At 51.1% G+C, this 18198-nt stretch overlaps 1 pseudogene; it reads right to left on the reverse strand.

Moving 5' to 3' along the window:
• Positions 1–12448: 12448 nt before the first annotated feature.
• LOC136465965 (uncharacterized) lies at positions 12449–14242 on the reverse strand (annotated as a pseudogene).
• Between the last annotated feature and the right edge of the window lie 3956 nt (positions 14243–18198).

Below are 18198 nucleotides of genomic sequence, written 5' to 3' on the forward strand. Positions count from 1 at the left end.
TGTGATGTTCACGTAATATACATGTGGTGTTTACGTAGTATACATACGATGTTCTATGATATTGTCGGTGTAGAAAGTGATCAACACATAAATATTTATAGTTTTGTTGTACGTTGTGATTAGATGTGGCCTAGCACTTAATGACACATGATTTATACTGGTTCAGGCAACGCGTTCTACGTCTAGTTTAAGTCAGTCGGTGACTTTATTCCTGAGCCCAGGTACTCAAAGTTTGCTGTGGGGTTACAAATGGAAGGGAGAAAGATGAGGGTACAAAAGGTCTAGTCAGACTCTAGTCTGAAGGGCCGAGAATGACGGGAGCTCTGCTATGTGCTAAGTATTTGAGCGTATGCTCGAGGTTTGAACCTAGTGGTTCTCCTATTGTGTGTGTTGTTTGAGTTGTTGTGGACTAATTTTCTTCTTTGGGAGAGAGTGTATCCCCTTTTATAGATGAAGAAGATTGCCTTACAAGTAAGTGAGAGAGAGTATATGTATGCTAAGTCTTGTTGCCCATGTCGTCGGGTATAAGATGATTGTTGGCGCCCATAACACTATTAATGTTAGATGCATATGGGAGATTGTGTCGTCTTCTTTTGGTATAACAAACGTTGGTGCCTACCATACTGTCGATGCCAAGAGGCATATAAGGGGTTTTACCGTGTTCATCTGGTATGGGAGTTTGAGGGCGCCCACAACACTATAGGGTAAATATCGACGCCCATAATACTGTTTAGGTTCTGACACACCTAGTAGGTTGTAGGGTACTCTTCTGACATGCATGTTTGCAACATCGTCTGCTGGGCCGAGCCTTTGCTAGTGAAGCCGGTCTATGAGGGATCCTAGGTTTATGAACCCGACAGGAGCCCCTGAGCCCCCAGGCAATTTAGGTAGAATCGTCTGGGGGATTTTTATCTTGACAGCGGGTGTGCATGAGCGCACCCACGGGTGTAGCCCCTGAGCCCCCAGGCGATTTGGGTAGAATCATCTCGGAGATTTTTTGTGTTGCCAGCAGGGGAGATTTTGTTTCGATAGTGGGTGCGCGCGAGCGCACCCGCAAGTGTAGCACCCGAGACCTAGGCGATTCGAGCAGAATTGCATGGGGGGTTTTGACAGCGGGCGTGAGTGTGCGCAATTTGGTGAGCGTAGCCTCCCTTTTCTAGTTTCTGGCCCATCGTTTAAAAGAGCGTGGTCCCAGGCGTTTGGTCATGGCCGAGGGACTAACGGAGTTTCGTCTACTTGGGCGTCGGGCGTGCCGAGGGTTCAGGTGAATTAGAGTCGTGGATATGGGGATCAGGCGAGTCAGAGCCGCTAACCAAGGCGTCGGGCATGCTAAGGGATTGGACGAGATGGACTCATGGACCTAGGCGTTAGGCGCACCGGGGGATCAGGCGAGTCGGAGTCGTGGACCCAGGCACAGCCGAGGCGTTTAGTGTAGCCGATGGATAGTCAAGGGATCGGGTGAGATGAACTCATGAACCCAGACATCAGGCGTGACGAGGGATCGGGTGAATCGGAGTCGCAGATTCAGGCGTCGGGCGTGCTGAGGGATCGGGCGAGTTAGAGTCATGGACCCAGGCGCAGCCGAGGCGTTGGGTGTCTTGAGCCCCTGAGCCCTATTAGGCTTTGGTAGGGGTTGGTTGAGTTTTGTGCGTTACCCTATCCATGGTTTCTCACATCCAGAGGGACTGAGCTAACGTCGCTTGCCTCGATGGCTCGAGTGACGCGCTCGGTGAGCTTGCTAAAGGGCACATCCGAGTGAAATCTGGGTCCATCTTTCGTGGTAGGGTCGGCATAGCCCTCATGTGACATTCCACTGCTCCTTAACCTGCAACCCGGTAGATGCCTGGGTCATTCTAAAGACTGACTCGGGTGGCCCACTAGCCTCCCCTCGATGGAGATTCTATGGGTTTAGCTAAGGTTAGGATCGAACAAGAAGGTTGAGATGACCCTATCTACGTCAGGGCAGACTAGGCAAGGGCCACTCGGGGCTCATCTGTATTTTCTTCCCTGGCTCTATTTGACACGAGGTGGCCTCAAGCCCTTTGTGGGCCAGCCTTCGAACCCCAGTCGGTCGTTGCTCATGTTGAAGAGGCAACTGCCACTTTATGACGCAACACGGAGCGTTGTGATACATTTAACTACATATGCGATGCTTTTGAATGTATGAAATGAATGAATGCGTGCAGAGATGAATGAATGTTCATATAAAGAAATAGAGGGGGTTTGGTAATATTACCTTGATGACTCAAGTGACGGGGTTTGAGGAGCTCCTATCGGATATGTTCACTAGGATCCACGCTCGTCGTTCGTGACGGAGTCGGTATGGCCCACATGGGGCATCCCTCTACTCCTTACCTGTCTCTTGATGTTCACTTGAGCCGTTCAATTGACTTAGGAAGCCCGTTGGTCTCTCCGAGCGGAGATCCTATCATTTGGGCCTTTCCAAGTCCCGCCTAGGATGGCGGAGGGACGCCTGAGCGCAGTGGCGCCTTGTTTCTTATGCCCAACGTGCGGTAGTGGTGGGCCATACCCAGGCCATGTCCTGTCTGACCATGCACCATTCCATCGGGTAGGGCGCATCCCATCGGTCAGGGTGCGTCCCATCGTATCCCGTCCGCATTGAATGGGGGAAGGGAGAGGGTTTTTTTCCCTCATCATTTTGCTCCCCCAATCACTGTGCCTTTCCCAATTGATGTGGTTCTTTTTAAGTAGGGGAAGGGAGAGGACTTCCGCTCTGTTCCTTCGCCTATTCCTCATCTGCCACCTCTTCATATTCTTCCTTCTCGCCAAGAGCGTTTGAGTGTCATGGCGGTTCCTAGGAAAGAAAAGGGGAGAGCGAGGGAGATGAGAAAACTCATAGATCCATTCGCGAACCCAGAGCATAATGTCAAGCTAGAGGTCATCTGTCGTGAGGGAATCAGTGCTGGCTATCTTCGCCGAGAAGGGGTTTCTGTCACCGAAGGAGGTGGCGCACTGGAGGGCTCTTGTGGGGGAGGATTTCCCATAACCTCGGGGCGACGAGGTTGTTTCCGTCCTCGCCTTTCATGAGCACGGGTTAGGACACCCTACGCACTAGTTCTTGCGTGGGCTCCTCAATGAGTGGGGCCTAGAGCTGCAGCACCTCAATCCGACTGGGGTGTTGCATATCACCAGCTTTATCACCATGTGCGAGGCCTTCCTTGGGATGGAGCCACATGTGGACTTCTTCCGATGGATGTTCTCTGGGCGAGCTTTGTTGGAGGGGAAGCCACGCATGATCGCATCGGTGGGGTGCTTCACGCTGTAGAAGAAACCGAGTGCATCAAGATCATACCCCATGTACACCCCCTACAATTCCAATCGAGGGTGGCATAGGGAATGGTTCTACATCAGGAACCTGGCGGAGGCGCCGTTCCTGCCTTTCACCGGTAGGAGTCTAGAGAAGTAGGAGAGCTGGTCATAGGGCCTCGCCAGCCAGTAGAAGAAGAAGGTGGAGTTTATCGAGGTGGAGCTCTAGAAGCTCATGCGGCGTGGCCTCGATGGGGTGCGGGTGTTCCACTCCCTCTTCCACCGTCTGGTTTCTCCGTTGGCGGAGATGACACGACCGATGTGGAAGTACAACGGCCCGATGGACCCCGACCATGCGTCGCTAAAGGAGCTATCGAACGATGAGGTCTGGAGTCGTGTTGACTGGGTGCTACAGCTGAGGCCTAAAGTGACCCTTGATGGGAAGCTGGACCCCTTAACACCGTGACGGTGTCCAAACTGGTATGCTTCCCTCACTTTACTCCGTGTTCTTTTCCCCTTTGCTCTCTTGTTTTTTGATTTTGAGTCGCCTATTTCATAGGGAGTTGGAGTTTACAAGTCCCGACCACACCTTTCAAAGGGGCCAGAGGGCGTGGCCCGACAAGTCGCCTAGAAGGAGGTGATGGTTGAGAGGAAGAAGAAGAAAGCTAAGGAGGCTCGGCGGAAGCATGAGAAGGAGATGGAGATTGCCCGACGTGTGTGTGCCGAGAAAAATAGGAGCGACATCGAGTCGGAGGACCCCACAAAGGTGGGCAATGACATGATCTTCTCTAAGGAGGAGGAAGGCCAGGAGGTCGTTGCGACCTTGGCAGAGCGTTGCGATCCTACAACCGTGTCCGCTAGCGGTGAGTAGGAGGTAGAGAGGCACGGTGATGTTCCCGCACCTAGGAAGCGTGCCACGAGCGCGGACACCGTTGATGAATGGGAGGTGAAGCGGATGCGGTCACCGTGCCCTTCTGAGGCATCGTCGGCCTTGTCCCCACTAGCTCCGGGCACGATGGAGCAAGCTAGGCGGTCAGAGGAGCGGGTTCACACCCACGCGTCGTCGGGGCTAGCGCTAGCGCATGATCCGCAACGGGAGGATGTCCTGCCAGCTGCTTCGGTTGGCGTGCCCTAAGGAGAAGGTCATGGTGATTCATGGGCTGAGCAAGAGCTAGTTAGGTCACTCCCCCCGGTTGAAGTGAGGGGGCGTGGGTCATGGCCCGGGAGCAGTCCCCACCCGGCGGGTCCGTTGATGTTGGATCGGGGCTTCAGAGCCCTACCGCTTTCGTTCCGATATGCCTTCATTATTTTTTCGATCTTGCTATTGAGTTTTTTGGAGTGTGACTAACTCATACTTTTTCGACAGCGGCTAGATGCTGAGGGGGCTGAGCATCACCCCAATTGCTATGTAGGAGGATTGGAGGCCCACCTTGCAGCGCACCGTGGCGAGCGACGGGGAGAGCAGGGTGGTGGCGGTGGGTCCTTCCCTTCCGGGGGTGGTGCCCCTTGGGTCAATCGCCAGTATGGTAGTAGTGACGGCGACGGTGTTGGCGGCGATCCTGATGGTGATGGTGAAGGTTGTGTTGGAGGTAACCCTTGCGGCCCCTCCTCTACCGGCTATGGTGGAAGATGAGAGGGAAACCAGGCTTCCTGCCACGCCAAGCGGAGGGCCACATGGCTCACCCTCCTGGTCAGAGCTAGAGGTGCCGGGGGGTGATGTGACCGAGCCAGAGCCAGAACACCTACCGGTGGCCCATGAAATCGAGATGGTGGAGATCCCTTCTAACGGCAAAGTAGAAGACGAGGTGGAGCCACCGGCACCGTTGTAGGAGTTGGCGGTGGTTGGATCGTCAGCTAGGCCTTCCAGTGGGCTAGGAGCCATCGACCTGGTGTGGCCCTACCCTAAGGATCCAAGAAAGGTTGGGTTCATCCTTTGGGATGAGCAGAAGGATCAGCTTTGGGACGTGCTTGGAGGAAGAGGATTTGCCATGGAGTTCGATCTCACCCAACTGTCGATGAAGCTTGCAGAGGCCCAGGAGCGGGTTAAGTCCATCCAGTGGGCGGTCATGATCGACCTACCCAGGTGAGTTTTTTGTGTTCGTCCTTGACCCCTTGGTCTTTCATTGGTTGCCTTAGAATCCTTGCTTCTTGATCCTACAGGGTCTAGAGGAGATGTCGAGCCGTAAGTCCTGTTTCCTCTAGATGGAGCACGCCTGGGTCAGCAAGCTCGATCATGAGCTGGAGTCTACCCACTGTGAGTCCTAAGACCAAGCATCGGAGGTGACCAGGGCACGGGCGGTGGAGTTGCTCACAGCGGAGCGAGCGACCGCCACCGAGCGAGGGCTTGAGGCGGCGAAGGTCCACCAGGCAGAGATTGAGGCTGCATTACATAAGTCCCTGGTAGACACCGAGGTGGCACTCCAAAGTTCCCTATAGACCCTGTAGATGGAGCGGAAGGCCCTAGAGTCAGAGCGGAAGGCCCGGTCAGAGGCCGACCAGGAAGTGCTCGCGCTTCGGAACCAGGTGATGGGGACAAAGGAGACAAACACCCAGCTGTACGAGCAGGTGACTCAGCAGAAGGAGGGACTCTCCATCCTTGAGAACACCCACCTTAGTATGTACCTTTTCTATTTTTGACGTGTTGGTTTCTTCCTTTAGCTTGCTGCTGAACTTGTCGCCCTTCTTCCAAAGCTAGGTGGAAAGGTGGAGTCATTGGAGCAGGACCTGGAGACAGCCCAGGCGACAATTGGCCAGAATGCAGAGGCGCTGGTCATCTCCCTTGAAGAGTGACGTGCTCTCAAGGGGGAACTTGACCAGATACACAATGTTGCCTTGCTCATCATCTCGGAGGTCTTCGAGTTGGCGCCAATTACCAGCACGCTCGCCATCTGGCTGGTGAAGGTTCCAGATGAGGTTCAGACCCTCATCACCGACGGGTTGTTCTACAGAACATCGGGGGTATTAACTTCGGTGGTGATGTACCACCAGGACGTAGACTTCGCCGCCATCTACAGCGGGTATGCCGACGGCGGGAGCGTGGAGGACATCCGCTTGCTCAGGAAGAGCTTGCTACCACACACAAAGTTGGTGGCCGAGCAAGTCTCCGCGCAGTGGGTGATGGATGCTCGCCGTGCGAACATGGTCGAAGGTGCACGTTAGGAGGACATCGCCCAGCCTATGGATGGCATGGAGCCTAGGTTGGAAGCGGATGTCGCCCCGCCTCCAATTGAGTCGAACATTGCTTAGTCAGAGGACGAGCAGCCCCTACCCTCACCGGTCGAGCCGGTAGCCGATGCCATCGGGGAGCTGCAGTAGAGTTTTTAGAGTAGAAATACTTTAGCATATGTAAAAGATAATGTAGTGGGGGAGCCCCCTGTGTAAAGTGCTTTTCTGTATTCATGAATACAATAAATTTGTTTTTGTGATGGAACTACTTCGTTTGGGGAAGCTGGTCCCATCCGTTCCTTATTTTTATCTTAGCATAACTTTGTTTTTTATTCTTTCCTTTTTTGCACCTGCCTGTTTGTACCATAGGCTACAACCTTAAGAGCCCGGGTGTGGCCCACGAGGCTTAGCTGCTCGTAACCGTAGGTAGAGGAAGGGTGCGATCGGTTGGAATATTTAAAGCAAAGTTACGTAAGGTAATTAAAGGAACAGACTACCCTTTCGTTCGGGAAAAAATGTATTTATCATATGATAGTAAAAAGAGAGGTGACATTGCACCCTCATGGAGCCCCCGAGCGACCCAGGCCGAAAGTGTTCGGGTCGAGGCACTTTATAGGAGCAAACGTTAAGTAAAAAATAGTAAGACTAAATTTTAGGGGAAGAAATGACATAGTTGTTCGCTGTTCCAAGTGTTGGTGAGAAAGTCATTGTTGTCGTCCTTTAGTCGGTAGGCGCCCGGTCGAATCACCTTAGTCGACATATAGGGACCTTCAGTCATCCAGATCCTTGCCCACCATGCCCCCTTTCTTGGTTGCTGCCGCCTTGCCTTTTCCTTCCTTCGGCACGTCGGTCTGTCACAAAAAGTGCTTGAGGAGCTCGTAGTCCTTGTAGAGGTGTTTGACGAGGTAGGCATGGTTGGTGCATGTGCTCTCCATGAGCTCATTGAAGTGGTCTGAGAGGCCCTGCTAGGGCTGCTTGCCCGTGTGATCAGCGGCGGCGACCAATGTAGAGTTGGCCGGTCGGTGACGATCTTTCTTGTTCTTTTTGCCCCTCTACATGGAGGGGCCCTCATCATGATCTTCATGCTTGGCCTTACCTTTGTCCTGGCCTCTATTGAAGGCCGCTCCGACCGCCTCCTCGCCAGAGGTGTGGTTTGTGGCAACATCGAGCGGGTCGCAGGTGGTACGGGACTTCAGGAAGCTGAGCTTGTGGATTAGGGACTCACAGGTTGTCCCAAAGAGGAATGCACTAATGATGTTCACGTCGACGACATCAGGGAGGGAGCTGCATCTTTTGGAGAACCTGCGGATGTAATCTCGTAGGGGCTCGCTGGACTCTTGCTGGTAGCTCTTGAGGTCCTAGGAGTTCCCAGGGTGGACATACGTCCCCTAGAAGTTCCCAACGAAGACCCCCTTGAGGTTCGCCCAGTTGCGGATGCTGTCGTGCGGGAGGAATTCAAGCCAAGCTCGAACATGTTCCCCTACATAGATAGGGAGGTACTGAATGATGAAGTGGTCATCATCCACTCCACTGGCTTGGCAGGTGAGCCAAAAGTCTTCAAGCCATATACCGAGGTTCATCTCCCATGTATACTTGGTGATGTTGGTAGGCGGTTGGAAGCGCTGTGGGAACGATGCTCTCTGGATGCATTGGCCAAAGGGCCGTGGTGCCAGGCCATCTGGGCTGGGACTCTGGTCGTGCGACCAGCGACCATGCCTAGGGCACGTTTCACCACTCCCCGTGATGGTCCAGCCAGGGTCTATGTTGCCTGCCCTAACTACCGCTCGATGGACATCATCATCATGCCGGAACCGATGCTAGTTGCTGATGATGATGTGAGCATCTTTTTTAGCCCGAGCTGCTCGCGCACAGGCGGTCGATGCGGAGCGGGCGCCAGGTCAGACCGTGGTGTGGCTATGGCCTCCTATGCCACGCTTGGTGGCCGTAGCGGTGAGCGGATTGAGCGATTCGTCTGGTGCGTCCCCACTCTCCTAGTGGGGAGAGATGCCACGAGTCGGTGTCACGATACGGAGCTCTCCGCCTGTTGAATGGCGATGGTTTTCACCAGTGCCCAGAGGTTTTAGTGGATTGCCTATTCCTAGGGGTCGTTCGGCTCAGGAAGGCCACGTAGAAGCATTGCCGTGGCGGCGATGTTCTGGCCAACCCGAGCGAACTATGGGGGATCATTCCCCTCGTCCATGATGTTGCACTAGACCTAACGGGCGTGACCCCGGGCGCTGTTCGTCGGGTTACGCGCACGGGGCGTGGCATGGTGCGCCGAGCACGCCGACGCAGGTGGCGGCTAGTTCTGCCACCGTTGTCGTAGCTCCTCACCGTGCCTTTGTGCAAGCGTGAGGGCCCCCGCATAAGGGTCCGAAGGGGTGTGAGTCTACAAGGACTCCGCTACCACCAGCGGCTGTCTCGGAGCGTCCGTCATAGCGCACTCTTGGGATGGACGCTGGCTAGGTGCCATATCACCGATGCTGGAGCCATCGCTCTCGACATCATCATCCATGAGGTTGAGAAAATAGCTAGGAGCATAGCTCGTCATCCCCACAAATTCGAACGTGAGAGAGGGTGGCGCTAGGATCCTTCGGAGGCCTCGGGCGTACGCGTTCGCAGGGGACGTGAGGTCGTAGGGGAACCGGTCGTATGGCGGTCACAACAGGGACAATGGGGTCCCTTTGGAGAATCGGGGAAAGATAGTAAAGACCGAGTAAATAACAATATGTATATTACTCACAGTAGGGTTTGAGTAGAGCGTTTGCTCGGAATGAAGCGCAGGCGCCTTGTCATTATAGTCGTTGTGTATCTCGAAGCCAATGGAGGGTGCCCCTCCGATAGGTGCCAGAACAAGTGCCTCCTCGCAGAGGTGTAGGACGCCGAGCCAGTCGGCGACGAAGTCCAGGCTTCTAAAGAGGAAAGCCTAGGACGACTCGAAGACGGGTAGAACCCATGTCCCAATAGGTGGGGGTGTGGGAAACTCCAACGAGCCGAAGCAAGTCATATCGCTTGAGCCCTCCATGGTGAAGGTGGCGGAAAAGTGGGTCATCCGATGACCAAAAGTGTGAACGTACAACGTCTTCTGTGGCAACAACGCCAACTGTCGGCGCAGAAAGTGATCAACACGTAAATATTTGTAGTTTTATTGTACGTTGTGATCGAATGTGACCTAGAGTGACCTAGTCGGACTCTAATCTGAAGGGCCAAAAGTGACAGGAGCTCCACTATGTGCTAAGTGTTTGAGCGTGTGCTCGAGGTTTGAACCTAGTGGTTCTCCTGTTGTGTGTGTTGTTCAAGTTGTTGTGGACTGGTTCTTTTCTTTGGGAGAGAGTGCATTCCTTTTTATAGATAAAGAGGATGGCCTTACAAGTGAGAGAGAGAGAGAGTGTATACGTATGCTAAGTCTTGTTGCCCACGCCGTCGGGTATAAGATGATTGTAGGCGCCCATAACACTATTAATGTCAGATGCATGTGAGAGATTGCGTCGTCTTCTTCTGGTATGGCAGACATCGGTGCCTACCATACTGTTGATGCCTAGAGACATGCAAGGGGTTTTACCGTGTTCGTCTGGTATGAGAGTTTGCGGGTTTTACCGTGTTCGTCTGGTCAGAGACGCGGGTCGAAGTTCAGAAGCGGTGTTTGGCCAGGCCTTCCGGTCGGAGAGGCGGGCCAGAGTCGGAAGCGAGCGTTGTTCCTCCTTGGCCAGGCCTTCCGGTCGGAGAGGTGGGTTGGAGTCGGAAGCGAGCGTTGTTCCTCCTTAGCGAGGCATTCTGGTCAGAGATTGGATCGTCCTTCTAGCCTGTCGTTTAGGTTTTTGGGCCGGTCCAGAATTTGTGCGTCGTTCGCAACGTCGTCTGTTGGGCCGAGCCTTTGCTGGTGAAGCCAGTCCATGAGGGACCCTGGGTTTATGAACCCGACAGATATATTCAGTGATGTTTACGTTGTATACATATGATATTCTGCGTTATTTTATGATATTCAATACACATGTAATGTTCCATAATGTCATTATCATGTTCGCGTAGTATACACGTGATGTTCTATGATGTATTTTGTGATTTTCATGTAATATAGGCCCCGTTCGTCTGGAGGAATTTGTTAGAGAAATTCAGCCATGAATAGTAACTTTCATTCATGAACAGTAGAATTTTTGCGCCAGCCGAACGACCCCATAAATATGATGTTCTATGAAATATTTTTTGTAATATTTTATTATTTATGTTTCTGATGTTCAGTTTATAATAGTATAAATATTTTATAACTAAATAAAGCATTTACGTTCCGTAGTTAAGAATTATTATCTTAATACTTTTGGTCTTCTGTTCAGCTTCTCACCCACACTAACTATTTTTGTTTCTGTTTTCTAATCTAGTATAATATTTTTTTCAGGACAGCTATATTACAACTGTGTTTCGGGAGCTGTTGGCATACGAATTTTTAGCCGTTGGATGGGCGTCGTGCGTGCTTGTCATTTTTGTGTGTTGTTTCTGTCCTACGTATAAGAATACTCGTGCTATTTATGTATATGATGAGTATACAGAAAAGAGTAGAAGCCAGCCGCTTCTATGCGGTACGGTGTCATGCATGCGCATGTTCACGTGAGCTAGAAGAAGCAAGCTAGCTGCTAGCAAGTACTTGTAAGATTCAGACAAGAACAAGGTCGAGTGCATGTATCTGTATGGGTCCGTATCTGTGCTTTAAATACGTATATATACAATCACATATATATAATGGCCCTATTTGGATACTCTAACTAAGTTAGAGGTTAGAGTTACTCTCTAGCTCATGAGTAGCCCTAAACTAACTCTAGCCAAAGAGGTGTTTGGATGCAAGGGTTAAATTGACAATAAATATACTTTCCCAATCATTTGGCTCCTTCCTAGCCGGATTTGGTGTGGCCGGTTGTTGTGTGCCCTCCTCCCGCTCACAAATGACACAAACAAATCATCTTTACAAATCATGCATCCATAACACGATAAATTTTAATTTGTCCATACAAATGAGATGTCTCACTCAAACATGTCCTCAATCAAGCTAAAAAAATTACACTCCATTAAACAAAGTATCAGCTAATTCATCATGGAAGGCATTCATGTTGATATCTTCAACAAAAGGTTCATCCTCTGGCCATGCTGATGCAGAAGAACTAGGCATTGTGTTATAATTTTCATCCGCATCACAGGCATCAAATTCCCTATCCGCAATTCTGCTCTCTCGAATAAAATTATGAAGAGCCATACAAGCAACAATAATTATAGTTTGCTTGTCCTCTGGAAATCTTGGCATGTTCAACAAAATCCTAAATTTCATCTTCAACACTCCAAAAGATCGCTCTATGACATTCCTAACTTTGGCATGTGCATGGTTGAAGGTTTCTTTCATACCTTGTGGCGGCGGGCCGTTTTGCCATTGCTCCACATGGTACCTTGTACATCTGTATGGTGAAAAGTAGCCCGACCGGTTTGGGTACCCCGCATCAACCACATAATACTTCCCTACATATTTTGAAAGACACACAATGAGACTTAGATGAACAAGTGTAATTGGATTAAAATTGTTGCAAGACAGTTCAAGTAGCATACCTGGTGGTGGATGTGGAAATTTGTGATGATGAGTAGTTATGGCATCTTTGAAATTCTGGGCCTCCACCAAATTATTACAGCACATGGATATAATCTCATCCTCACTTGTGCTGCCTCCATCATCTTCTTCTTCCTCAATCATGGGGCCCTGATCTTCTTCCTGCTTCAACACATGTAACAAATTGTCAACACATAGCCTAAAACTTGAAGCAGTGTAAGCAAATGAAATTAATTCAACAAATTAATACAACCCATGTATAAATAGGTTCAACACATAGCATTAAGTCAACACATCACACAAATAATAGTTCAAGACCTCACACACAGATGATAGGTTCAACACACATAATAGTTCAACACCTCACACACAGATAATAGTTCAACACATAGATAAAAGATCAGCATCTTAACACACACATTTCTTGAAGAACTACTCAACACCTCCTAAGCTCAGATTGTTGTCCCTGCACCATTTCTTGAAGTAACCCAACCTAAGCTGAGGAGTTAATTTGCCACAGAAGAACTGCCTTTGGTACTCTGTTTCGAACATCTTAGACATAGCATAGACAGAGTCAACGGTTTCCTCAACGCCACACTCAAATGCTAGCTCCTGACACCTCTCGACAGAACATGCTGCCTTGTCACTTGCATGTTTCTGTATTTGAGTAGTGTTGACTTTGACAGAGTCTTTGAAGGTACTGGCTATGTCCTTCACAATCTTCACCATTAGGCTCTTGCTCTTCTTCACTGGTCTGGGCAAAGTGCTTGAATTGCTGCTTAATGACCTCTTTCCCCTCTGACTCCTCTGGCTGCTTCTACTTGTAAGTGTTGTTTGAAACTCCTCCTCTTCCTCTTCTGCCCCTACATCTTGCTCCTGATTCTGACCATAATCATCTCCAGGCACAAAGGCTATGCTTCCATCGACAGTGAACCCTCTGAATAGTTCATCAAGCAACTCCTCGTTTCCTGGAGGACCCCACTGCAGCCTCTTTAGGTATTATTTTTTCTGCATCATAGGTTTACATCACAAGGTGATCAGAAACTAGTTAAGGTGAGCACACTACACAATTTGCTAGGGAACTCGGACTCATGCATAGCTTTACCTCTGTGTGTGTTGTCCAGAACTCAGACTCTGCATCAATTGTTCCATCTGGTTTCCTCCCCAACCCTGTGTGTGTTTGCAAGTAGCGCTAGAATGAGTGAGTGTTCTTGAGTACGCCTATTTGGTTCTTCACCTGTAGACGGGTATACAGCAACCCCCTTCGAGCAAGTAAGCCGTCGACAACGGCTTCATACCCTTCATCACTCATTTGTGCACCATTATACGTTCCTACTCTACGTTGCTCTATGCACAATTCTAACAAGCAAGCATTATTTGCATCACTCCATTGGGCTCGATTGGCATGGCTCGCTGGGGGACCGCCGGAGCTCGCTAACTGCTCCACGTCATCCTCTAATTCTTCATCGATGTCGAAGGGAGCGCTGGAGCCGGATGCTTGCCCACGGACGGCACTCCTCGGTGCCCTTGGTGCTCGGGGACGCGGTACGCGCTGGCCGCTGCCGCCACGGATCGCCGTGTTCGTGCGCTGGCCGCCGCCGCCACGTAACGCCGTGTTGGTGCGCTACCGGCCGGGTACTGCGCCGGACGATTTCGCGCGCTAACGAATGCCGCCTGCCCCCGACGACGACCCGCCGGGGAATACGCCACCGTTTCCTCCTCCGCGACCGGCTGCCGCCACCGACGACCCGCCAAAGTGGAGTTGCCGGGCGTAGGGTGAGGCCGGAGTCGCCCACGCGTCTCCTGCTCTGGCTCGCGGTGGGCGATAGGGAGGGAGGCCGGAGCCCCTGACGCGGCCAAGGAGGAGGTCGTCGACGTTGCCCTGGAGGACGGCTCCGTAGAGCCCAAGCCCTGGGAACACCTCTGCCACCGACGCTTGCGAGTTGAGGTCGAGATCCGCGAGGCCAGCGGGAGCGTGGCCAGGGCCGCTCGCCGACGGCTACGAGCCTCACGCGTCGAAGCCGTCTCCGTCCATCGATGGGAGGCGACGGCGTGGTTGGGGAGACGCGGCAGCGCGGATGCCGGGAGGCGGCGACGCGCGTGTGGCGAGATCCGCGGCGGCGCGCGTGTGGGGAACGGGAGGGAGACCAAGTGCGGGTGGGGAACGGGAGGGAGACGAGTGCGGGTGGGGAACGGGAGCGAGATCCTGTGCGGGAGGAAAAACATTTTTCCAGTGGGCCCCACCTCAAATAACCTCAATAAGCATCTCTTGTGGTGGATGGTTTTTTGGGTGGGTTAAATGCAAATAACTCCAATCTAACCCTCATATTTGGATACTTTAAGGCTATTTGAGTCATAAATAGCACTCTAACCCATGGATCGGGCCAATATAATATTCTGCAGCGGTTTCCGTATCTGGATGAGCATGCATGGAATGATGGGCCGAGCGACGCACGAGGCAAGGTGGGCCGAGCGACCAGCTGCTACCGCGTGGAGCTAAATTATTTGCGCGCTTTTCTGGCCAGCGTAGTGCTCCCCTTCCCTTCCTGCGCGCGCAAACTTCCCGCGGGGGCTGAGCGTGGGCGGGCGGGAAACAGGCGCGGGAAATCATCGGACGAAGTTTATGGTCCGAACGGACGGAGTGTAGCACACCCCCCCGTTCCGTTTGGTGCCGCCACACAATTAATTCTGCTGTCAAAGCCTCAAAGGCGCTCGATCGCACGTGGCCCCCTGGTTGAAAGCTACTCCGTACGAGCTTTTGCCCTCTTCCTAGGCTGACCGTTGACTGAATTGTTGTTAAAAAAAATATTATTCATTAGTTAAAAAAGTACGGTTTATAAGTCAAGTGAACATGACGTTTGTCGTTGGCTTGTGTTGCTCCGAGTTGACCTGCCTCTTTGGTCCTATTCGCTTTGCTGAAAAGCTAGAGCTAAAACTAATGTTCGCTGATTTATTGCGAGAAAAAAATATTATTCGTTCGCTGAATTACGACTCATAAGAGAAATGAATAGGGCCTTGGTCTCGTTGGTTAAAGAAAAGAAATGTGTGTGCACGACGCATCCATCCATCCGTGTGTTTCGTGACATCAGAACCCTCCAGGTCCTGGAGTTCCCAAGGAGCCTTCTTTCATGAGGCACTGCTTCACCAAATCCACAAGTATATATATATTATTTCTTATATATATCTATAAAGTAGAGACATCATTTTCTCCTATTGGTATTGAGTTCTATCTGTCGTTAATCAATATATAAATATATAACTGATGACTTTCAGTGCTCCCTTTCTGTTTAAATATACACACAAGCGATCGATCTAGCAGTCCGAAGCCGTCTCGTTGCACAGCACAGGTGTACTCCCGGACGACGAGACTGAGCGTGAGCACACAGGACGACTGGGCCTGGGCCCCCTTCCATCCCTTTCCGGGCCACACAGCCTTTCGACTCGCGAGGATGATGAGTGCGTTCTTTCTCCGGGGACGGACGACGGCAGTTGGTGAAAAAGATTTCGTGTAAAAGGTAGCGGGGGAAGGAGGCTAGCGTTCGGCCTACGCGCGCGCGCGTGCAGTCGCCGGAAGAGAAGATTGGCGACTGGGCATTGGCCGATCGATACAGGTGTGAGAGTGACCATACATGGTTGGTTATTATGTTTCTAACTTTGTTCACCAATGACCATGCATGCAAATCCCACAAGCCAAAAAAAGCCTCGTCTTTCCCGTTCTCACTGATTGATTGATTGATGGGTTGAACCAACACTTTACCCGCTCGTGGTTAGTGCGTTGTTGCACTGCCATGCTCAATACAAGCAACAAGTTAGTTCTAGTCCATGGTGGACTGGTGGTATTACTTTAGCCTTTATTAGGAGCTCTTTCTGTTCCTCTCCTTTTTTTGTTGACCTTATATAGTAAGTAGGAAATAAAGTTTGGCGAGAAAGCATCAGCCGTGAATTGCATACTGCATCGACCTTCCTTGGCGTCTTGACGAGCTCTCAAGTGAGTCTACGATGTCCACGGCGAGCCCCCCGTTACCTTACGCGCGAAGAGTAGTATCGTATCAGAGATAGACAAGCCTGACGGGGTCCTCATCCATCCAAGTTGTTGAACACGATCTGCGGCATGTTCGTTTCGGCTAAAACGATTGTGGATTATTACTGCTGACTGGTTTAGTGTGAGAGAAAAATACTGTTCTAACTTATAATCCATGATCGTTTACGACCAAACGAAGAGGGTCCCATCCTCCCTATTTTGCCGCCGCGGAAAAGGGCCTGCATTATTACAACGGCACTTTGGTGGACGGCTGGACGACGCAGTGGGTCGACAGCCAGAGAAGGCAGAGACTGACATGCATGGTCGATCCCTACACACGTAACGTACGTCCGTCCCCTCGCAGTCGCAGCCGATGGTCTTGCTCTCCCACAGACGCATCGTGGCGCAGTGCAATACAGACGCGCTGCCCTGCCCTGCCCTGTGAATGATGCAAAGGCCAGCCGCAGACGCCGCAGCATGCAGTTGGCCGGGGATCGATCGATCGATCCATCTCCTTTCTGCGGCGCGGCGAGCAAAAGCTCGAAGCCTTGGTTGATAAGGACATGGGAGCCCTTTCGCTCGCTGCTTTGCTTTGCCTTTGGTTCCGCTTGATCAGGACTCAGGAAGGGGCAAGGCCGGCCTGATCGCGTGTTCCTCTCTTCCCCGTCGCCTTTGCAGAGCCCAGCAGGATCGATCGATCCATCCATCTCCCTTTGACAATACTCGATCAGTAGGAAATCTTAATCGATGAGCTGGTGTTACTTTAATTAATCTTTAATAATAATATGACTTTGTTTATTTTATTATATAATCTGGCTCGCTTTCTACTCTTGTCTTGACAACATGCATGTGCCTCGCTGTGACGATGTAATGTCAGGCACAAGTTTTATTGGTGCCGCTGCACCGGGCCATCCATGTGAGATCGCCTTTGTCACGTCTAAACAGGCTGCAGGGACACGCTGCAACTGCTTTAAGCAGGTCGGGCCACAGGCACAGCGGTGCACCGTAGTCGTAGCTTTCCAGCAGGCAGAGCGAACACGAACACGAACACACAGCACTAGTTCAGTTCTGTTCAGGCAGGCTTGTCGGCGGCGGACCATCGCCATGTCCCTGTGGTGGTCGATGGAGCTGAGCTGAACCTGAACCTGAACCGTACCGCTGTGCTTTCAAACCTATCGCGTCTTTTCTTTTCTCCTAACGTAACAAGCCTTGCAGTTCTACGCTGTCCCCTCTCTCTCGGTCTCGGCAATGTGTAGCCGACCGCTGCCTACATCTCCTGATCTGTTTCCGCTTTTGTGCATGTAAACTGTAAAGCGAAGCGGGAGTAGTACAGTACAGTCGCCAAAAAAAAATGGCGTCGTCGTGAAGAAAAGCAGGCAGGCAGCCGTGTGCGTCCGCCTTTAACTGATCGAATTCAGTTTCTGCACTCACTGGCTGTCTGTTTGGTAGAACTAGAAACGCAGCAGTGCTGGCCTTTTTTTTTTCTTCCGTTTCTGGGCGCCCCCCGGCACGAGCCAGTGAGGTCTCGTCGCCGTCGACGCGATCCGGACGGAAAACCTCTCCTTTCGCGCGCGCTACCTGACGCCGGCGCAGCTGTGTGTGCAAGTAGCGCCATGTCCGGAGACTAAAATTTAGAAGGTATGTTGAGAGGATATTGTATGGAGTATTTGGATACTAATAAAAAAATAAATTACATAATCCGTCAATACTCCACGATACGAATTTTCTAAGTCTAATTAATCCATCGTTAGCACATGTTTACGGTAGCAAAACATTGTCAAGTCATAGACTAATTAGGTTTAAAAGATTCGTCTCGCAAATTAGTCGCAAACTATGTAATTAGTTTTGTAATTAGTCTATATTTAATACTCCATGCATATGTCCAAACATTCGATGGGACACCGACTAAAATTTAGGAGGTGCAACCAAACACCCCTTGAGTCGCTGTCGTGGGTGGTGCTGGAGCGCGTAGTCAGGTCAGATGGGCAGGCATGCTTGTTCGCTTGAACTTATCGGCCGCTTTATCAGCTAAAATCTACAGTATTTTTCTCGATTTTATTTGCTATTTGAAAATTTTCTTTTTTTATATGGTAATTATTTTTGTGTAATTCATAGGTAGGATTAGTGTAGCTTAAGATTATTGTGAATTTTTTGTTTTTTT

This window comes from Miscanthus floridulus, chromosome 7 (genome assembly GCF_019320115.1).
Source record: "Miscanthus floridulus cultivar M001 chromosome 7, ASM1932011v1, whole genome shotgun sequence".
In the NCBI taxonomy this organism is placed as follows: Eukaryota; Viridiplantae; Streptophyta; class Magnoliopsida; order Poales; family Poaceae; genus Miscanthus; species Miscanthus floridulus.